Genomic DNA, 24,762 nt, shown 5'->3' with positions numbered 1-24,762 from the left:
ATATGACAAATCCAAAACATCCTACTATTCAGTGAAAAGCTGATATGTTTTTCTCTAAGAATGGGAAAAGACAACTCTCACCTGTCTTATTATATATAGTACTCGAAGTCCTACCCAGAACAATTAGGCAAGAGAAAGAAAAGTAATACAAATTGGAAAGAAAGAAGTCAAATTATCTGTACTTAGAGGATATGATTTTGTACATAGAAAAATCTAGAGAGTCTACCAAAAACTCAGACTTGATAAACAAATTCAGCAAGGTTGCAGAATATAAAAATCAATATGAAAATTAAGTCAAATTTCAATACAGGAAAAATGAACTAGCTGAAAAAACAATCAAGAAAACTATCTCATTTACAATAGCTACAAGAAAGTTATAAAATACCTAGGAATAAATTCAACCAAGGAGGTAAAAAAAACTCTACAACGAAAACTACACAACATTGATGAAAATAATTGAAGAAGATACAAATAAAAAAGATACCCCATGCTCATGGATTAGAAGAATATTGTTAGAATCACAAAACTATCCAAAGCAATCTGATTCAATTAAATCTCTATCAAAATATCAAGGACTTTCTTCAAATAAATAGAAAAAAAAATCATAAGATGTAAATGGAAGCAAAAAATACTCCAACTAGCCAAAGCCATCTTGAGACAAAACAGCAAAACTGAAGGCATGACACTACCAGACTTCAAAATACACTACACAAAGCTGTAGTAACTGTAAAACAGCATAACACTGACATAAAAACAGAAAAAGACCAATAGAACTGATAGAGAACACAGAAATTAATCCACATATCTATAGCCATCTGATTTTTGGCATGGGTATCAAGAATAGTCACTGTTGAAAAGACAGTATCTTTAATAAATGGTGCTAGGAAAACTGGATAGCCACCTGCAGAAGAATTAGACCTCTGCCTCCAACCCTACACAAACATCAACTCAAAATTAATCAAATACCTAAATATAGGACACAAAACTATGATACTACTAGAAGAAAACAGAGAAAACGCTTCAGGACGATTGCTTGGGAAAAGATTATAGGAATAAACCTCAAAAGCACAGGCAAAAAAAATAAGGCAAAAATAAACAAATGGGATTATATTAATCTACAAGGCTTCTGCACAGAAGGGAGACAATCAAGAAAGTGATAATGCACACTATAGAATTGGAGAAAATATTTTCATCCAACAAGGGATTAACGTCCAGAATATACGGGGAACTCAAACATCTGAACAGAAAAAAAAAAAGAAATCCAGTTGAAAAATGGGAAAATGATCTGAATAGACATTTCTCAAAAGACATAAAAATGGACAGCATATATATGAAAAAAATACTAACATCACTAATCATAATGGAAATGCAAATCGAAACCACAATGAGATATCATCTCACTCCAGTTAGAATGGCTGTTATCAAAACGAAAATAAGCCAGTGTGGTGGTTCACGTCTGTAATCCCAGCACTTTGGGAAGCAGAGATGGGCAGGATCACTTGAGGCAAGGGGTTCAAGATCAGCCTGGCCAACATGGTGAAACCCCATCTCTACTAAAAATACAAAATTTAGCTGGGCATGGTGGGGGTGGGTGCCTGTAATCCCAGCTACTCGGGAGGCTAAGGCAGGAGAATCACTAGAACCCGGGAGGTGGAGGTTACAGTGAGCCAAGATCATGCCACTGCATTGTAGCCTGAGCAACAGAATGAGTGATTTTCCACCTTAAAAAAAAAAAAAAAAAAAAAAAAAGAGAGAATGTAATCTAGTATAACCGCTATGAAGTGGATGTAATCTAGTATAATCACTATGAAGAACAGTATGAATGTTCCTCAAAACAAACAGAAGTGGAACTGGCATATGATCCAGCAATCCCACTACTGGGCATCTATCCAAAGAAAAGTTAGTATATCAAAGAGACATCTGCACCCCTATGTGTATTATAGCAGTATTCACAATAACCAAGATATCTAATAAACCCAGATGATCCATAACACATGACTGGATTAAAAAATGTGGGACATACACATGATGGAATGCTATTTAGCTATAAAAAAGAATGAAATTCTGTCATTCGCAAAAAAATGGAAGCCATCATATTAAGTGAAATAAGTAAACTAGAGGATATCATTTAAGGTAAAATAAGCTAGGGACAGAAAGTTAAACACTGCATGTTCTCACTCATATATGGAAGCTAAAATAAAAAAGGTTGATCTCACAAAAGTAAAAAGTAGAACAGAAGACACTAGCAACTGGGAAGGGTACTGGGAAGAAAGGGATAGGGAGAAATTTGTTAAAAAATACAAAATTATGGTTAGACGGGAGAAAAGATTCTAGTGTTCTATACCACTGTAGAATCACTGTAGTTAACATAGTTTAAAATATATGGAAAGTTACTTAATGTTCCCAACACAAATAAATATTGGAGATGATGAATATGCTAATTACTCTGATCTGCTCACTATACATTATATGTATCAAAACATCACTATAAACCCTATGAATATGTACAGATATTTGTTAATTAAAAAAACAAACAAAATGAACAAATAGGTTGGATAATTATGAGATAAATCATTTCAATACATTTGTTACCATGGGACCTCTCAGAGCCTTTAGTAAAGCTAATATACACTGTGAATCTCACTTCCCAATCAAGTTACTGACTATTTCAGTCATTATATCATGGAAAACTGATTAACATTGTCAAGAGCATGTGTCCTTGTGGGATAAATTTTTTTAAAATAATACTTTATTTTTTTCTGGAATTATTTTTTAATTGAGGTTTAGAATTCAGTATCAGAATATCTTACTTCCCTTATTTACCATAGACTCACATGTGTTGAAGGCCAATTTATATAGAAACAAATCTGCTTTTCCTATATAATTTAGCCTTCAGTACACATGTGAGCAGTTGTATTTATCTGCCTTATCATTCTTTCATCAATGTCAACTCCGTAACTAATATATGCTCATGTTATTAGGTATACTTGAATACTTACTTTAACTTTTAACTTGAGAGCATTCCAAAATTCTCATTTCACCATGAACTTTGGTGGAAATAATAGGGTTTTTGGAACAATGTTATTTCACTCAATATTTAGGTAACCTTAGAGAAGTTTCTCTTCTTCTCTGAGCCTAGGTATTCTCATTTGTAAAAGAGTCACATTACTGAGCATATTAGAAAATTTCTATGAAGATTGAATACAGTAAGATATGTGACAGTATCTTCAGTAATGCTTAAAATTAATTAAGAATGTCTTATTGTCTCCTCTCAAAAATTTCCCAGGCTGTTGGCATGCCTTGAACATCAATGCTGAGAAGTTCTCCTTCTCTTAAGATGCGGGATCTCTCAAACTGTCCTTTGAAAGGATTTGGTTACTCTTCTGCCTTTCTCATGCTCATCTTCAGTGGCATAGTAATCTGTTCCTGTTCATCAGTTCATTTTGGTTTCATTTGATCCTCTGCCTAGGCTGAATTCTCTGTCCAATCACGTCAAAGATGTATTTCCTAGTATTTTGTATCCCCTCACTCCTATCTTTTTTGCCTGTCTTGCTTTAGAGTATCTCCCAACTTGAGTAGACAACTCCTTCAACTTTGGACAGTTTTATTAAATCAGATATACAGTAAGCTCTAGATATTTCAATCCGTGGATAAATTCCCATGTATGTCCAGCATTTTTTTCTCACTTTCAAATGTTCTGTAGCATATTTTACAATTGGAAATTATAAATTAAACAACATTATGTTTAAGCCAGTAACAACTGAATATATAATCTGACTTTGTTAAATCTCTTATTTTACCCTATATGCTATATGATTATGAAACATTTTTTCTTTCAAAAAAAAAAAAGATGTCCAGGGAAACTGATTTCTCTCAAAAGCTGGAATTCCAATAGGTCAAATTACCTTCAATGACAACTGATATGTTGGTAAAGTATGCCAAATTGCTAATTTTCACTTCAACTTCCCCACCCATTCCAGTCACTCTTCCATTTCCCATAACTTTGCAGGTTTGGTTTGAAAATCTCATCCAGTTACACAATCTTTGAAGGCTCTGTACCTGGAATTAGAATAGGTGTCACCATATGATACCATGGAACTGTCTACATAGGTAAAAATGTTAGTGTTCCCCTGTTGTGGCTCTGGAAGGGACATAGATAAAACTATTTCATGTTCTCTCTATATAAATGTTGCTTTAATACAGTATCAATTTTAATTTTTAAATTCCTACTTCGAAGACCTGTGATAAAATATTTGGAGAGAGTAAGTTGAATACTGAATTTTTCTTACTTCTACAATTTCAATCAGCAGCTAACCTCAGTCTTCGACTATACTTCATTGTCAATGCAATTCTCTACTTTGTGAAACCCAGGACACTGAAAGTGAACACTGGATGTGCCCGCCCTTTCCATGAATACCCACTCCACAAAAGCTGCTCACCATTAAAAACAAGTTCGTTAGCTTCCATGGGGGACTTCTCGTTAACCCTCCAGTTCTTATTATATCTTTTTATCCTTATCCACACTCTTTAGTAAGAATGTATTCTCTCTCTCCTGCTACTTCTCAGTTTCCTGCTGCTCTAACATACTGCAGTTGTGATATTAAGATCAAAAAAGATTTCTTTACAAAAGGAGATAGTGCTCGCATGAAAATCTCTACGGCTGGGCTCAGTGACTCATGTCTGTAATCCCAGCACTTTGGGAGGCCGAGGTGGGTGGATCACCTGAAGTGAAGAGAGTTAGAGATCATCCTGGCCAACATGGTGAAACCCCGTCTCTACTAAAAATACAAAAATTAGCTAGGCGTGGTGGTGTGCACCTGTAGACAGACAGAGACTATCTCAAAAACAAACAAAAACTCTAAGATTGATTCTTTTAGTCAAATATTTATATATATATGTGTGTGTGTGTGTGTGTGTGTATATATATATATATATATCCCATCTCTTAATATTCACCATTTATTATAACACAATGGATAGACAGTATTACTAAAGATGTTTAATTCAGGAAATTTCCATGTTATTTTTCAGCTTCAGTTTAGGGTTACTGTAGGAGATGATAGATAAGGAATAGGATCTAGAGTCCTACTATCTGGGTTCAACCCTGGCTTTGCCCTTACAGGTTAAGTGAGTTTTAAAAACTAATTTATTGAGGTATCTGTCTCTTCATTGACAGAAAATAGATAATAACACTATTTTGGAAGAGCTAGGGAAAAGTTAAATATATAGGATTTAGCGCCTGACACAAAGTAACAAGCATTTCACAAAGGTTAACTGTGACCATTCTGTTATTATTAATTACATAAAGGGCCAATCTTTTTTTCAGAAAGACTCAAGAGTAAAGAAAATTTGCATAAAATACAAGAATTATAACAGAAAGTATATCATTGTACAGATGTTTTTGTATGCATAGCCTATTTCTAAAAATATGTGTAAGAAACTAGAAAAAAAAGTGTTAACCTCAGAATGCAGAATTGGGTGATTAGATGACAATGTGGAAAGGAAACTGACTTTCTCTCCTTTCTTTACTTTCATTTTGGGATTTTTTTTTCCCATCAGACTATTCACCGAATGTGAATTACTTCAAATTTTTTAAAGAATTTACAGGATTTTTTAAAAACACAATACTAATTCTTTGTCTTCAAAGTCTTGTTATTTTTCATCAAGTTATAGAGCTACAATATTCTCTAGAAATATGCTCATCAATCAGGCCTGCCAACCAAATCCTGCTGGTCTGAATTTGATAAGTCCTCCTACTAAATACCTCTTGGTCATAGTCTTTTTCCACTTGTTGCCTCAAATTCTGTCCTAATAATAAGCAGTTTCAGGATCTTGCTTTAAAACGAGCAGCTCTTTGTGGTGATAACAAGGGGAGATGTCAACTTTTTCCTACAAGGTCTGAATAGATGCTGGGGCATGAAGGAAATATTGTACAATATGGAGTCAGAGATAAAGAATGCCTTTTAGGAGAAAAGTTGGAACAAAAATATGCATTTCTGCTATTTTTCTCTCACCTTTCTAAAGGCTCCATACTCAAGACATAACTTGAATGGCTCGATGAGGTAGTGAGAAAGAGTAAGAGATAGGTGAGAAATAGTAGTTCGTTATCATTGAGGGGTTTAGTAGAGATATTTTTCACTCCATTACCTTGTCAAAACTCTTGAAATATACTATTTAGGTGCTTAATATAATTTACTGACAGCACACTAATTACAACTTTGACTCTATTGCTCACTTTGCTTTTTGTCTTGTTTGTCCCTGGAGGTTTCCAGGTGAGGTTCTGGCTTCAGGAAACAAGATGCGGAATAATTTAGTCAAGTGACATTCTCCCAGGGACTGGGTTTTCTTGGAGACTGAGCACCCAGAATTCCCCGCAGGTCTCTTCATCTCAATTACAACTCCTCTTTTATACTTGTAAGTAACTCCAAAGTTTCTCTTTTCCCCCACTCCTTCTTTTAAAAATTATTTAGAGACAGGGTCTGACTCTGTCACTCAGGCTAGAGTGCAGTGATGTAATTATATCTCACGTTAGCCTCTGCCACCTGGGCTCCATTGGTCTCCCTGCCTCTACTTCCTGAGTAGCCAGGACTACAGGCATATACCATCATACCTGGCTATTTTCTTTTTCTTTTTTATGTAGAGATGGGTTCTTGCTATGTTGCCCAAGCTGGTCTCAAACTCCCAGCCTCAAGTGATTCCCACATCCCTCCTTTTGTGGGACTTTATAAATTTCTCAAACTGCAAGTCAGACTTTTATAGTTGTTTAATTTTTAATTCACATGTAATCTTCTATTTACATGGTTTGTGCTTTAGAAAAAATTTCTAATAATTCAATATTCTTCCCTTCCCTTCCCTTTCATTTAATTAAACCATTCAGAGTTATAATAATGTCAGCTTCATATGGTCAACATTGAAATGAAATAGTTAATTGATTGTAAAAGTATTCATATCTCAGTAATTTTCAAAGGGACCTGAGGTTGCAAATAAATAATAATATGTACAGAAGAAAAAAATCAAGAAGAGTACAATAGCAAAGAAAATGTGGTTAATACCACTCACTCATGTCATTAGGCCCTGCATGCTTTTCTGAATCATTATAAATTTGCTTTTGGGTATCCTAGTAGCAAACTCAAAAAGGGAAATGTCAATTACATGACACATAGTATCCATAATGAAAAAACACCAGTTTTTATGTTATGTAGGGAAAAGAGTGCTATGTGACACTGAAGACCAAAACGAATTAGTCTTATTGGCTTTCATAAAAAGTACATGTTTTGTTATGTAAAAAATAGTCTGGTACACATTTATAGTGAAATGTGGCAAGGAGATTGATAGAGTAGTTTATTATAACGACTAATATCTATGTATCTTGTGTTTCTAGTACAATTCAGGCCTTATTTAAACATAAAATGTAGAGTATTTGGGGAATTGCTGAGAATTTTTTTGTAGTGTTACCTCACCTGTATTTTCCTTCACAATAGAAATTTTGAGAAGAATTTGGGAAAATCAGTTACTACGTATTTCTGGAACAGCCTGAGTCTTGGCTTAAATTATTCTCAAAAAATAGTTGCCTGTCTCTGTGCCTAAAAGGGAAGGGAGTTAAAGATGATTGTGAGTTATGTGTGACCAGAATATGAATAATCTTGTTCATGAGAAATATTTGACTAATGTTACAAATCAGATAAAAGGGAATGGACCATGGCAATAATGGCAGATGGCAACATTAAGATTGCCAGGACAATACAAAAATCAGAAGCAATTTATGTGAATTTCCTCTTTCTTGGAAATACTTGTACATTGGCAGGTCAAGGCTGATCCATCCTTGTTTTAGTAATTTGAACCAGTTTGTGAATTATCTTCTTCACTCTGTTTTGCAGATTCAGAATATTACTAGGGGGCCTTCAGAATTGAGTAAGAATTTATTTTAGAATCTAAGTGTGTCAAATATTTTCTTCTTTGTTATGGCATTGAAGCAAAACCATTTAAGTGAAAATTCATAGGAAAAAGCCTTATGAAATGACATAATTGGCACTTAATTTTAAAAATTGAATCAGTCAATGTATGTTTTTTAACTTTATATCAGGGAAATGGTCATTTATTTAATAAGCCAAATGGGTACAGTTTTGTTTTTCTTTTTTATTATACTTTAAGTTATTAGATACATATGCAGAACGTGCAGATTTGTTACATAGGTATACACGTGCCATGGTGGTTTGCTGCACCCATCAACCTGTCATCTACATTAGGTATTTCTCCTAATGCTATCCCTCCCTTAAGCCCCCACGCCCCAATAGGCCCCGGTGTGTGATGCTCCCCTCCCAAACAGGGGTATAGCTTTATTAGTTTGAACTACTAACTGGTGGACATAAAAACGAACTATTCTGTAATATCTGGATTTATTGCAGTATTGGTGAAAAATTGATCTCTAAAGAACATCAAGTCTTACTTGGAAACTGTTTTCAAGAATTCCTTCCTCAGACTGTATACTTTCTCAGAAAGCTCTTAAAATTTTAGAGGAAGAATGCATTTACCTTATTTTCAAACAGAACTGTTTGCAATGAAGATTGAAAAGAAACCTAATGCCCAGGGCTAGCAAAAGCATAGACAGAGACACTTATATAGACTTTTTGTTGGAGTATAACCTGGCATAGTCAACAGGGTAAGAGGTACACAGACTCCAATTCAGCAATTGTGCTTCTACTTCTAGGAATTTATCCTGAGAAAATAAGAGAACAAATTAACAAAGGTATTCATGTAAGTTTCTTCATTAGAGTATTCCTTCTAATAAAAAAAATTACAAACAATCAAAATATCTAATCGTGGAAATTTAAAAATTATAATAAATTTATGCCCTGGGTTTTATTAAACCATTAGGAATTTATTTTATGTAGTAGATATACGAATACGTTCACAATGTGCTCTTATTGAAAAGAGAAATTTATGAAAAGTGCAGCAGCCTAATGTGTTAAGATGATGGGTTTAAGGTAGCCTAGTCTAAATCTTATTTCTGCTACCAACTGACTGTCATAGGGACTTAGACAAATTATCTTGCCTTTCTGCCAGCCCTGGGCATTAATTTTTTTTCCCCTATCTCCATCAATTACATAGATTTCTATTTAGAAATAATAACAATGCATTTAAATATCATTTCATATATGATAAAATGAGGCTGATCAGGTAAAATAATGCTGAGTAAATTTCCCAAACATATTAAATAAATGCTAGCAATAATGACAATGATGCAAAAACATGCACACACAATCTTCTAGAACTATCAATAGTATACACAATTATCTCTAGGAACTAAGACTAGAAGAATTGTGTATTGTAGTATTATTGCTTATTTTTACTTTCCATATTTCCCCAAATGGTACACGTATTTTTAAAAGTTAATAAATGCAATAAAATATGCATTTTATTAAATGAAATATTTAGAAATAACAATAAGTTTGGTTTATAAGTACATTTTTAAACTTAAAATACAGTATGGTAAATTGCAAAGAATAACTCTATGGGGAGAAAAGAGTTTTTTTCAGCTTATGTGTTCCTAAGGAATTTTCATAAAGCTCAATAATCCTTTTTGCCATCTCATTACAATCACCAAAATCATCAGCTTTTTATAACTGATACAATTAAAAATGATAGAAAAGATACACAAGACTTTCCTCACTGTTGAGTTGTAAGATATATAAGGAGACATCACAAAGGACTTCACTTTCCAAATATATATTTTCATGTATATACTTTCATACTTTTTAAGGAGAACTACCTTCCCTTCTGAGCTTCTGAACTATGATAATGAAAAAAATACAATGTTTAACAGTATTTTCAGAAAGATCACCATAGACCTTTATTTAGATTGCTTTTCATCTGTAATCTATAACGTACAATGTAGGCTTTCAAGAAATATTGAATCTGTACATGACTTTGCCCTTCTTTTAATTAGAAAATAAGATCATCCAATCCAACCTCCTATAATTTCTCTACTTTCAAGTTTTTTTGTTTTCTGTATTTTCTACTTCTTCCTTCATTTTTATCTCCCCATTCCTTGTCTTTTCTGTCTCAAAGAAAATACATTCCTCCTCCTTCCTGGGGCTAATGTCTGTACTTGTACATGGATTTCATTCATTACGCTTTCTTCAAGGTCCTTATTTGATAATTTCTTTCTCCTCCTTTTGCCTCACTTCTCTATTTTAACCTGAACATGTGGGCCATATACCAATACATTGATTCTGTGAAAAATGATTCTCATTTAGCATGCATACACAATTCTTGTTGCATAGATATTGGTGTTATTATATGACTTAAATAGAACTATTTTGAAGAAAATACAGTTATTTTATGCTGTAACAGAGATTATTCTAGAAACAAAAATTATAAAATATTCCAGGGAGCAAATGGAGACAGGGCCCTAACATGATGGTAGAGGTGATTTGGGATACCTCTAGAAAGGTACAAAAATTAGAATGGATTGGAATGAGGTACTCTGCTTTGGCCAGAAGAAAGATACGTAATCACTATTTATGGCAGTCATGTTATATACAGTTACAGAAACACTAAATTGGTAACTGAAGCACTGCTCCTAGAGGAAACATAGGGCTGGGTTCCTGCAAGCCTCAGTCACAGTATTTCTATCAACAAATCTATACGTAACCTTGCTTTATGGTTGTTTCTGTTTAAAGATGCCATACTTAATATACTATTGATTCATTACCACTGAACTCACAGCCAATAGTATGGTAACTCATGCCTGAATGAAGTTTATCTAACACATATATTTTCTCCATAAAGCTCATTACAGCACTTCATTATACTTGGTGGCTTTTGTAAACAGTGAAAAGATCATTTAAAAAAACACAAAAATGTGAAAAACGTGGCACTAAATTGTCAAAACACTTGTTAATATAAAAATTAAAAGAGGAAGGCAGAGTGTCACCTTGTTCACCTTAGTTGACAATGTATGTTGAGTGACTCAAGTTTTTTTAATGCTTTGTGTGTGTCCACAAATGACCACAAAAGTACCTTAAGTGTTGGTTTTGGAGTACATATACATATGTACATATACACATGTACATATACATATAGATACAGTTGATCTATCTATACACACACATTTTTTAGTAAGAAGAGTCTAACATGGTGAAAGCCATGTTCTGGTATGGAGTTATAACTTAACTCCCTGTTTAAAGAGGTAATGTGACTATAGGCTTTACTATGCCACTTTATGCATCAGGACAATCATTCTTACTTAAGGTCATCCAGCGTTATCAGATGGATTTCATAAGAAATTAAAATAATCACAATATAAGACTGCAAAATTTGTTTTCTTCCCTGTGAAAGAAAAATAAAAATGTGGAATGCCGATTTACTATGCCAAAAAGAAAAGTTAGGCTGAAAGCTGAGTCATGCCTTTGTTTTTGTTACTAAGCAGATGACTACTAATGAATGGCTAAATATCTCCACAGGTAGCTACTCTATGTTCACTTTATCTTATGTAAAGTGCTGATTTACTGAACATGAGACAAATATATAATTGGCTATTCCCCTAACTATTCCTTTTCTCTTACAACATGTGGATTCAGTAATGTGACCACACCCTCCCTCTTTCCCCTCCAGCCAGCTTTTCTCCTTTAGATATTGAAGCCCTCAAAAATCATTTTTGGAGAAAGGCACAGAACTATCTCAGGGGCATGTCTTTAACCTTGGCAAAATGAACTTCTGAAACTGATTGAGACCCGTCTCAAATACTTTTTGGTTTACATCTCATTATCTCATAAAGCAAAACAGTCTTTGGGAATATTCAAGCAGTATCATTTGGATTTAGAATTTACATAAACTCTTGAGTTAACCAAAATGTAATTTTTAAAGGCAAATAAAAACTAAAACCATAGTAAATGAGCAAGCAGATTCATTATTATTGTTAGATAATAGCCTGAAAACTGTTAAGAGTAAATCCTGGGGAGCTAAATGTTTCCCACTTACTAGTTTTGTAGTTTCTTTTGGGCAAGCTACTTAAACTTGCTGTACATTATTGTCTTGGTATTTAAAATAAGAGTAATTATTTATGTATATAATACATACCAGTAGAGTCCTCAGAAAAGTGGCCTATAGTTACAACTTAATGAATGCCATTATTTTTATTATAATTTTAATTATTCATACTAATCTTGATGTTGAGGAGACAGAATAATATCTGACAGCCTTTTATTTGCTAATGTTAAATAACTAAAAATAGCTTTAAAAAAGTTAAAATATCCAAATCAATGGCAATATTTGATTTATATAAAATGAATAAGTCATATTATTTAAATTTTAGGGTTTTGTTGCTCCTAAGTTTTCATTACTTTACGTTTCACACTGATATCTTAGCACCTCTTAAAAACATACCCTCTCTTCCCTCTAACTAGTTTCAGGATTCTATTAACCTTGACCTCCAATCATCTCTCTAAGTCAATTCCATTGAGCTGGGTGAATTGTTGGCTTGGCCCAAACTTCACCTCAACCCAGTCTCTCTTCGAGCAGGAAAGAAAGTCCCCACACAGGAAGGAATGTGTCTTTCAACTCATATGTCATTTTTTCAGAAGCTTTTCAGACAGCCCCCTTACCAGTGATCTCAGTTTCCTACCCTTTAGATGGCTGTGGAGTCCTGCATGTGCTGCATGTGGACAATTATTCAAATGAAGTACACTTAAGAGCTTGCATTATCTAAAGGCCCAATGATTCATGTAACTCCCATATCAGCACAAATGAGAAGTTCCTGCCTGAATGCAGCAGATGGAAATGGAAATTATAGACTCTGGTAAGGCAGACTATATTGCAGCTTAATGATTTGCATTTTAAAAGTTGGGAGTTCTCATAAATACTAAAGAGAAAGAACAACGGGCTATATTAGGTAGTTTCAGGTGCTTGTATGACCTAGTGCTAACTATTTAACCTGCCTGATTGAGTCTCAGTCTTCATTACTGCAGCATTTGTAAGATAATCAATGCCTGTTTGAACTCATGTCTTACTAAGATGCTGCCAGGATTGAGTGACATACGGATATAAAATGACTTCAGAAATTAGAGTATTTCATAAATGCAATAATAATCTGTTACATTTATAACACCTATACACTTTTCTGTTTCTGTCTTCATATACACCGTGAAGTTTTAATCATAATCAAAAATCTTTTCTTGAGGTTACAATAAGCAGATTTAATCCACAAGCAGCAATGTTAGCAATTTTCAAATTTCTTAGACATGTTTTAATTTTTCCATTTAAATCAGTGACAAAATTGTTTTCAGTTTTGGTTTGTGTCTTCTAAAACAGTGTCACAGGCACTTGCTCTTTGATGAGACACTGTGTAAAGGCTGATGGATATTAGGAAACAGAACAGTTTGTTTACCTCAGTTTTTTGTGGTCTGGATAATTTGCACACTGCTTTTCAATAAGGTGGTTTGTCTTCTTGTTTACATAGGCTGTGCTATAGCCATTTAAAGTTCAAAAATACTGCTAAAAATAATTGATCCTGTACTTCAATATCCCTGCTGTTTCATGAGCTCTCTTACAATTTGAAGGAATGTATTTGTCACTGATGTTGAAAAACATAATAAGGTCACAGCAGGGAGGCTTTAGCTTCATTAAAGAACATTATAATAAAAATAAAATGATCGAGGGCAAATTGTTTTTGTCCTTGTGGTACTGTTTCTGCAGATCCACATTAATCTGAACGTTTAAAGCAACAATAAATTTGTTACCTCCTCTTTATCATTCACTTCACCATGGTAGCCCCTAGTGGTAGAAGGAGATGCTAACTGCTCACTGCTCATGTTCCAGGGGATTTCTTCCTCAGTTGAATAAAAAGGAGTTAAGCCTCTTTGGAATTGAGGGGTATAGCCTGTCAATAACTAAATTTATTCCTGCTTTTAACATATAAGAATTCTGGTGTCCAGAAAATGTAGATGCCAGCATTATTTAAAAACTGAGTAGAGAAATGAATTGAAATTTTGACCCACGCCGGCTTCCATCTATCATGGGAGCCTATAACGCGGGATGAACGAAGAAGGATTTAAGATAGAGAATCAGTGATTGCTCTATTAATCTAGTTTAACTGATACTAAAATCTGACAGAGCGAATTACAAGTTGCAGGCAGTAGGGCTTATCAATTCATTACTACTTTCAAGGCTCTACCTTGCTTTCTTTTTGCCTTTAGCTCCTGGCAAAGGACAGACTTTTACAGTTCAATTTCTCAGTTTATTTTTGACTGCTTTTAATTAAATTTGATGGCCTGCTTCTGCACCACTGAAGTTATTGGAGTTGCAAAGCACTTTGCTGTTATAATGATAGCTCCCTTGATGTCTGTTCATTATTAACTGCTTTTCAGAAGTGCTGCTTTCAACTCTCATTTTATAAATATTTAAATAACTGTGAATTTCTATAACATAAATATCTGCGCACAGAAGATAGGGATTCTGTTTGCCTGTTTAATACATAGTAAAATAGAAATTCCTTTTTTGTAATGTTATATAATATTAATTTAGGTGTCCTTAATTCATTCTTAACATAAATTCTCACATGAATAGCAGTATCTCAAAATAATAATGATCAATGATTTAAGAGCTATGATACTCACACATATAATTAATTCTACTAAAATATCTTAGAATGATTTTATATATATATATAAAATTCTTATATATATATATATATATATAGATCAAGAAAGTCCTGATTCTTTCTAGTCTTAAGATGAAATGGAGTATATTCAAGAGAAATTACAAATTACATAACAGTTTTACTGCTCAGGGGAAAAAATTGGCAGACTAATTAAGAGGATAAAATTAAAAGCCCTAACTTTTTTTTAAACAAAGTCTGATGAATTAACAGTAGGTATCAATCCTCTTTTCCTTCTCCAAAGTTCAGACAAATTATGGGAAAATAATTTTTAAAAAGCCAATTTATAGAGGTAAAAAAAAAAAAAAGCACTAAAGATAGTAGAAAAGACAATAGTGTAATTGAGAGCAGCTGACACTGTGTCCGACACTGTTCTCACTCATTTAGCATCCATAACATTTCTATCATTACCTCTATTTTATAAATGAGGAAATGGTGAATCATTAAGCAATTTGCTGATTATCATATATTGAGTAAGTGGCAAAGCTAGTATTCAAGTCCAGGCAGTGTCATTTTAAAGTCGTACATTCAATCCCTGTACCATAATTCAATAAGTTGTGGAGGATGGGAAGCCGATGGAGAATTGATTCATATAGCAGGGCTGAGAAAGTACTGCCTATATGCCCACAGTGTGGAGCCCCACAAGCAGCATGGGTTTAAAAAGTTAGCAAATCACTCAGAGAAGCTGTGAGCAGCTTACCACTTGGAGAAACTGAGTGCTTTGGAAGGCATGAAGTGCAGTTCTGAAAAGAGAAAAATTCATCAAGTTCTAAAGTGGTTGCCCCTCTCTCCCTCTACAGTGGGCAATTACCTCCTCATTCCCATCACCTCCCTTTCTCTGAATCCTTTGAATCCAAAGTATACCATTCTGTGAAGAAATTAAACCTGGTAAAGGTTAGATTCTGATCAGAGCTATTACTGGAAGTTCACATGATCAAGGGACCTGTAACCTTCTTTCCCTTCTTGGTTTTTAGAACAGCAATTATATTACCCAAGCCCCCATTCTAAAATTCCCTTGTAAAATATGAATGAAGAGTCACTGAAGCAAAATTTCAGCCTAAGTAGTTGAGACCTGCGACTAAAAAGGGCTGAAATCGAGATCATGTCTATAATCAAAGAACAGGGAAAGATTACAAATAACCAATATTGGAGTGAGAAAAAAGTATGTGTTAAAAAAATCAAAAAATGAACGCTATAAAAATAGTTAACAAAAGAAGTTATTGGAAAAGTGTGATAAATAACATTTAGAAACCAGTAGGACATAAGACAAACCAAAAATGAAAACATTCTATTAAAAACAGGGACTGTATCTTTAAAAAATGGCATTGTGAAAGGCAAGAAAAGCTGAAGAGGTTTTCCAGATTGAAGGGTACTGAAGAGATATGACAACTAATTACAATACATGATTCTATGCTTGACCACATACTGGAAGGAAATCATGCTAGAAAGAATTGGCTCAATTGATAAAATTAGAATGCTAGCAGTATGTTACATCAAAGTATTTCATCAGTGTTACATTTACTGAATCTTAGTACCATACTGTAGGTATGTAAGAATATCTTTATTCTTAGAAAATACACATTGAAATAGTTAGCGGTGAAAGACCATGTAACTTAAAATCACTAAGAAAATAAGGACTGTGTGTGTGTGTGTGTGTGTGTGTGTGTGTGTGTGTACAGAAAAAGGAAGCAAATAAGGCAAATGTTAACTCTACAGGCGATCTGAGTAAAAGATAGTGAGGTGTTGTACATTTTTACACCCTTTCTGTTAGAGTTATTTTTCAAATAAACTATTTCTTTTAATGAATAGAAGAGTAGAAGATAAAAATCAAGAAAATCTCTCAAAGGTTAAAACAAAGACACAAAGATAGAAAATGACAAAAGATAGGAAGAGGAGAGGTCCTCTTCCAATACAGAGGTCCAACGGCTGATTAATACATTATAAATAAAGATTTGTGACAACTGATAAGACTACATTATCAATGAAGCTATAGAAGAAAAATTTCTGAGCAAACACAAAAAAATCCATCTCCAAACAAAATTAGTTCCACACAAAGCTATATCAAGAATTTCAGAAATGCTCAAAAGTTTCATATGAAGAAAAAACGTACAACAAAACCATTTAAAAAGTAAAACAAGTCACCTACAAACAAAAAGGGAATCAGGCTGGCATCAAAATGATGTTTTCATAATTGTGAGCAAGAAGAATCTTCAGCTTAAATTCTCAAGAAAATGCTCAATCAGATGGAAGGGTGGAGGTAAGTTCATTGAAGACAAGTATGCATCTAAAATGTATACTTCGCATGTACCATAATTTTTAGAAAGCTACTAGAAGTTGTACTTCTGCAAATATGAGGTATTGAAATCAAGGAGAATGAAGCGCAATCTAGGAACAAGAAGTCCAACAGAGAAAAACAAAGACAAGGAGTCTTAGACAGCAAACAGTGAGAGGGGAGCCGAAGGATGAAAGGCTAGAGGAGTGAAATCTAAACATATGAAAGATGGAACTAAACTATTTTGATGATTTTGTATATTTGAAATTTGAAATAATCACTGAAAACCTTATAAACTTCAGGAAAGGTAAAGATATTATGCTAAAAATGTAAACCTATAGAACAATATTTACATAGTCATAATCACGTAAATAGGAAATCATGATTTTACCAGAAAAAAACACATTGAGAGAATAGTGGGAAGAGAGTCCTGTAATCGATGCACCTAATTCCTATGCAAGCATCACAATAGAAGTTATTAGGTAATGTTTAAAGGTGATAAATGAAGATAATGCAAGCATATTAAAAACAATTAAGGTAATTACCAAAAGAACCAGATACGTGAGCTGAACATTGCTTTCTCAGTTGAGCAGGACTGTAGTACAGAGAAGTGTCAAGCAAGCTGCCATTATTGTTGCTGTTATTATAAGCCTCTTAATACTATTTGATTACTAGATCATGAGCTCCTATTTATAAAAATAAAAGCAAATTTTACAGTTATAACAACTCATGTTGCTACAAAATCCCTGAAGTCATTTCAGCAATACAGCACGCTGATGACACTTTCTTGCCCGAGTTCTCTGTTTAGAAACTTTTTAAAAGAAACACGGTCCTGTGTCACATGCAGCATGCTTTTGAAATAAAAACCATCTCCTATCACAAGGAGTTTTTAAAAGAGTCTAGATGTTCTTATTGTCCTTTGTATCTCTAAAAATAATTGCTTTAAAAATTAGGATATAGCCTTTGACAGAGATTTGAAAGCTCAAGTTTTATGGCATTCAGTACAAGGATAGGCATATCATATATCTCTGCTTTTTATGACATATGTTGCTACTAATGTTAAATTATGTTTGAATGAAGCGCCTTCTGTGCTTGCTTTCAACTCCTACCTAGCACCTTCTGTCCTTGTTTTCAACTCCTATCCAGAGTGCATGAAATATTAATCACCTCTTGTGTTAGTAATAGAATTTGTACATTTCCACAAATAAAATATGTTTACTATAATTTCTAAGTAGTCAATGCCCAGTAGCAATACCTTTGACTTTAGCAGCTGGTATATAATGGTCTATATTACAGTGTTTATATTATAACTAGTATCTATTACAGATAGTGTTATTCAACTATTATAGCAGGTTGTAGCAGTACAAAATTAAATTATAAATCTACAGTTTGCTCACAAATTTTTAGTGGCAATGATGACTTATACTACTGTAGAGAGGCAATAATTGCCCATGTGCTGCCTAAAAATGTGAGAAAGTTCTTATTACAGGGTAGGATAAAATTATTGCCTTATTAAATGGAAATTCACACCTTTCCCTCTCCAGAAAAACAAAAATATGTATATTTAATATAGCCAAAGCTGAGATTTAAAGTAATCTGTCATCTCTACCAGGCATGGATCTGGGGAACAGGAGGGTGACTGCTGAATGTTTGGTATTTAAGGTCTTACATATAGGACTTTGAAGGAGGTTCTATATTATATAATCTTTGAAGAGTGATTTATGGTTTTGGATTACTAAAAAAAATTTGCTTCACTTCACATGAGTTTTTTTAAAACATGTTTTTAATATTATAAAGGTAATATTAAATATAGTGGTCTTTTTTCAGTACTTCTCATTTTTTTCAGCATTCAGCAGATGACAACATTTACTTTTTAAAAAACTCTTCTACCTTAACCTACCTGCATATCTAAACTGAGATTCCTTCTCTCACTCATTATGCTAACTTCTAAGTCCATGTCTCAAAAAATATTTATTCTAAGCACCTTTTTTCCTTTTATCTTTGTTTCACTGCAATGCTAGATAGATGATGACTTGTGAGAAAGAATCTCAAATCTATATACTAAGCTCCCTTTTTTGCTGTTTGTTTGTTTTGAGTTAGGGTCTGGCTTTGTCACCCAGGCTAGAGTACAGTGTCATGGTCATGGCTTACTGTAGCTTTGAACTCCTGGGCTAAAGAGATCCTCCCACCTCACCCATCTAAGTAGCTGGGAGTACAGGTGTACAGCACCATGCCTAGCAAATTTTTTAAGTTTTTGTAGAAATGGGGTCTTTCTATGTTGCCCAGGCTGGTCTAGATTCCCAGCCTCAAGTGATCCTCCTGCTTTATCCTCCTAAAGTGCTGGGATTACAGGCATGAGCCACTGCACCTGGCCAACTTCTAAGTTTCAGGCTTGTACTTCTAAATTCTATCTATCTTATACTTACCTAGTATTTTCCTAAGTCAAGCCCTTAAAAACTCAGTATGAGCAAAAGAAACCTTAATAGTTTTTTAGAATAACTGTATGGTAGTGCTAATCATCTCAGAAAAATTACTGGAAAACAGTACAATAGAGAGGAAAAATAGTGGATATTAAGACAGAAATGGGATCATCCTAATAAAAATTTTTAGTTGTATTTGCCCAAATTGCATTAAAGAGGATAAAAGCAGGGAATATGGAAAGAAAAAAGGAAGACATCAAGGAGGCTTTGAAAGACGACTCAGATCTAGGAACGATGTTTTCTTCAGTAAATACATGTTGAATGCATACAACAGAGGAAACGAGCAGAAAAGAGAAAGAAACAAACTCCATGATTGAAAATTTCACTGATTGTGAATTACATCATTAAAATAACTGGGAAAGGGTAGAAATAAAAATTGTAAACTTCAAATATATATGACTTATTGTTGACAAAAATTATAGTTGAAAGCTAACGCCAAAATTTCTAACTAGGGTTAATGTGAAGATTTCAAGAGAAACTTTAATAAAGAACTACATTTGCAAGTGTTTTGAGAAATCAAAGGTATAGTTTACCCATTAGCATTTGTTTAGAAAGATAAAGATCACTGAAAATTTGTATTTTAAGCTGTACATTTTCAGCATTATATCATAAATTGGAATTTTATTTATTACAAATGGAAAAAGCTTTCCAGTTATACACCAAGATTAGTTTTAATAGTTTCAAGAATTCTTGATTTGTAACCTTGAGACTATTGGTGTCATGGAAAATTAAATATAATTACATATTGCAGGAAAAAGTGTTAATTGAAGTTTGTATTTTATATGCCTTAGGAGATTAATTTTGCTTATTAGTTTTGTGATATTTAAGCACCGCTATAAACATCACAGGTTTGGTAATAAACATTATATACTCAACCAGTATAAAATATTGAGTATTTCTGTATTAAGTTAGAATATTCAAAAGCATTTCTACTTGTGATTTCACTGGGGGTACAACACAATGTAAACTACACCCACTGCTGGAGGAGGAGCATGAAATAAAGAACTCTTGGGCAAACACTTAAAACCCACCTAAATCAATCTCTGTGTTTTCTTTTCAGTATTATCTTCCATTACTACCCATTATTATGAAAGCATTGCTAGCTGTCCTTTCCTACATGCGCTCTACATTCAAATTCACTATTACTGTATGTACTATTCCCTACACCAGCCCACACATCTGCCCTACTGGATTTATATCAAATTCAACTTTCCTCAAGAAGCCTTCTCAGTTGCTTTAATACAAATTACTAGTCTGTCTTCTGGAAAACAATTGGTGTTTGATCTCTCCTTATCTTTTAGCACCTAACACTAATAGTATAGTTATGTAAAGGAATGTGGGTGGGTACATAATAACATACTCTTTAGTATCTAAATACATCATGCATTTCCTATGATGGATAAATTACAAGCAGTATATTATTAATATCTATTTTTCCCACACATCTAATGCAGTTCAATGTTCATAGGTTCTTAATATTGTTTGAAATATTGCCTCTTTCTTTAGTCATTGAGAGCCATCTTTTTCAGAGTCAATCTCATTCTTCTAGCCCTAGCTTATTTTCATGTCATCTGAATTTTCTTGAGATATGTGAATAAAGGATACAGGGGAAGAAAATGCAGTTGAGAGATTGGTGAGTAGCAAGATAATTCACCCAGATTTTACTATATGTTGTTTGGAAGTCTAAGTTGTTTGGGTACAACAAACATAAAACTTGTTTTTATGTAGTCTAGGCATATATTCTTAAATGACTAATGAACTCTGCTTCATGTGAACAACTTTTCATCTTCTGATCATTTTCAATATTTCATTACAGTTTGAAAAATATTATAGTGCTCCAGAAAATATAATGTCAACTGTTAAAATTCAGCTTTACTATAGTTGTTGGCAATACTAAATAACTTTTGTTGCTGCATGTTAGCTGCAGCTTAAATTTCAGATCATGGAGTGTTATTAATATTACATGGTTAGAATTAATTTCCAGATCAATGAATCAATGCTGTCTTAATATTCTGTGCCTTTAATTTTCATACCACATTTATTTTGTGAGTGGATTTCATAAAAGGAAGTTGCTTTATGTTGCCAAGCTCATTATCTTGAGTTTTTGTCCAGAACTGAATTCCCCCTTTGTTATCAAAGGACAGAAAGAGCACCTTATAAACTATTGAACCATGCTGATTTGATGGGCAGGCAAATTACATTAAACTGAAAAGGAGGGAATTTTCTTTGCAAATATGTAAAGATCATTTACACAAAGTAAAGAGATATTTTACTATGGGAACAACAACAAAGACAGACTCACAATGCCATAAGGTAGAAAACTGATTAACATGGAAAAATCCATTGCTACTATTATTAGAATATTAACTAATCTGAATATTTTATTTGTAAACTTGACTAGTGATAGCTGACCTTGTGTTTGGTGAAAGAAAATAAAGAACAAAGTAAATTCAGCACCTAATTCAGTAGCAGTCATCTCTCTATATATACACACAAACATGCACACACATACACAATCTGCATTTTGGAAGAAAACTTATAATTGTTTGAAGCCACTTATTTTCTTTAAACTTGATGCTTTGGTAAGCTATCTATTATTTTCACTTGGTAATATCAGTTTTCACACTTATAAGGTGCTTAAACATTTAAAAATGTTTGTAAAAGGCTTTCACAAATACACTAGTTGATTTATAAAATAGAGACAATTTAGAGCAAATAAATGATTTAAATCTGAGAGGTTCAAAGAGACTTATATGCTCTGGTCTGTATAACTCATACATTGCAGAGTAGATATTTGAGCCTAAGCAATAGATACCATATCTGTCCACTACGCCTATTTTACTATGTCACTAACTCTATGTGATCCTTCTAGTCGCCACTTAGTGTTTGCTAGCTCCCACATTTAGGATGTGCATATTGGGGGAGAAGAACAGAAGAAAACATGATAAATTAAATTTAAAAAGTTACATAGAGCTATGTGATGAATGTGGTCTACTTGTACGACATCATGTTCAAAAAAGAGAATATGAGTTATTTTGAAATTACAGCTGGTCTGTTTTCTTTTGCCGTAGTACTGCTCTGATTTTGGATGACATGGGTTACAATATTATGAGGATACCAGAGATAGTGGACTGTACTCATATTCAAAGTTATACTCAGTTACTACCCAGTGTAGGAGTCAGATACTCAGTCTGCAGGGAGAAAGAAAAGAAAAGAAAAGAAAAGAAAAGAAAAGAAAAGAAAAGAAAAGAAAAGAAAAGAAAAGAAAAGAGAAAAGAAAGAAAGAAAGAAAAGCAAGCAAGCAAGCAGGCAGGCAAGGAAGGCAAGGAAGGCAGAAAGAAAGAAAGAAAGAAAGAAAGAAAGAAAGAAAGAAAGAAAGAAAGAAAGAAAGAAAGAAAGAAGGAAGGAAGGAAGGAAGGAAGGAAGGAAGGAAGGAAGGAAGGAAGGAAGGAAGGAAGGAAGGAAGGAAGGAAGGAAGGAAGGAAGGAAGGGAAAGAAAGAAAGAAAGGAAAGAAAGAAAGGAAAGAAAGAAAGAAAGAGAGAGAGAGAGAAAGAGAGCAAGCGAGCGGGAGGGAAGGAGGGAGGGAGGAAGAAAGGGAGAAATAGAAAGAGAGAGAAAGAGAGAGAGAGAGAAAAGAAAGAAAATGAAAGAAAGAAAGAAAGAAAAAGAAAGAAAGAAAGAAAAGAAAGAAAAAAAAACAAAAAACAAACAAAAACAGAGCATAAAAAGTACTATGAGATAAAGCAGAGCTATAAGAATACCCCACATAGGGCTGGGAGCTCCAGGGGTATCTTCCTGAAGAAGATACACAAATGACACCTCAAGGGAGGAAGGAAAAACCAAACACTGGCACTGGAAACAGTTTAGGATACCTGCGGTTCATTTGGTATGTTGATCTAGTACACAATTAGAGTGTGGGTTTGGTTAGAGCCACAGAGTTGGGAAAATCGAAGCCATGGACATAAGTGAGATCATTCAAATAGAACACACACTGAGAATAAAAAGGGCAAGAATGCACCTGGAAACCACAGTCTACAGGGAAGACAAGAACAGAAAGTCTGAGAAAGAGATTGTTAACAATATTTCTACAGAGTTTATGAATGACATTTTCACATAAAAACAATTTCTTGTATGTTTGAGTTTTCAAATGTAAACAAATGTACAACTCATTCATGTGTCATTGAAATTGGATAAAGAATTGCAAAAAAAGCATTGAAGCAGAAGTAACTTTCAATGTTTAATAAAGAATATATCTTATTGTGATTATATAATGATGTAATTTTTATTAAAAATGCAGTATTTATAAAGTTTAAGTGTATGATGAAAGATAGCATTGAGTATATCAGTATGGCTATTCTGCTTACCCTTGACACAAATAATATTTAAATTTATGAAATACATATTATTTATACTTTTCCACTAAATGAAGTAGAACAATATAAATGAGTATAATATGTATGTTTATCCATTTAAACAGGTCAATTTTAATTATTATAAGTACTATTAAAAGCAAATTTCTGTATGGTTACCCTTAAAGGCCCTACTCAAATTTCATTCCTTTTAAAAGACTTTAGGCATTTACTAAATAGGAATTATTACCTTGACTCTCCTGAGTTTATAATTTTCCTCAGTATAAAATGAAAATATATTTAAATATGCTTTTTACACAAATAGAATTTTACTCCAATTCTGTGTTATAACTTGATTTTAATCCCTCTAGAAAATATGGTGACTATTTTTTCACGACCTCATTATTCTTCTTTCCTTTTTATGAAGCAATTTCAGTGCCTATTTTCAAAATTAGAAGTTACTTTTTTCCTATAGAAAAAAATTCATTGTAAAGAGGTTAAAAATTTTTAAAAAATTAAAAATTACTATATTGATCTCTTTCGTCTTTTTTCTCTACATACACATAAAAGTTATAAGACATTTTAATCCAATTTCTAAAATTTAAATATATGCCTGCTCCTTCTTTCATGCCATATTTTTCTCCAGCATATGTTTTAATAATTCCATAGAATTTTACCATTAGAAAAAAATATTTTATAAATTTTATACAAGTATATATTTGGGCTGTTTATAACTTTCACTTGTATTACAACGACTATAAAAACAATTTTGTTTAAATATTATCAGATATTCCTAATTATTTACTTACATTAAATCACAAGATACAGAATTGCTGTAGGGGAGGGATTGTTAAGATTTTTGATAAGTAGACCAAATACTTATTACGTTTCTTGTATCGATTTTATAGCATTTCTCCCACTAGTGTTGATGAGTTTATCTTCTTTACTATTCTTTGAAACTGTGGAAGACAGATTCCATGTGAATTACAGATAAGTTATGTGTA

At 33.2% G+C, this 24,762-nt stretch overlaps 1 long non-coding RNA gene across 2 annotated transcripts in view; it reads right to left on the bottom strand.

Moving 5' to 3' along the window:
* The window catches only part of LOC144334859 (uncharacterized), a 1,627,235-nt gene that overhangs the window by 920,005 nt on the left and 682,468 nt on the right, over positions 1–24,762 (bottom strand). The gene's annotated exons all lie outside the window — the stretch shown is intronic.

Source organism: Macaca mulatta, chromosome 15 (assembly GCF_049350105.2).
Source record: "Macaca mulatta isolate MMU2019108-1 chromosome 15, T2T-MMU8v2.0, whole genome shotgun sequence".
NCBI lineage: Eukaryota > Metazoa > Chordata > Mammalia > Primates > Cercopithecidae > Macaca > Macaca mulatta.
Note: the sequence above shows the minus strand (reverse complement) of the source record. Positions and strands in the feature narration are given on the sequence as shown.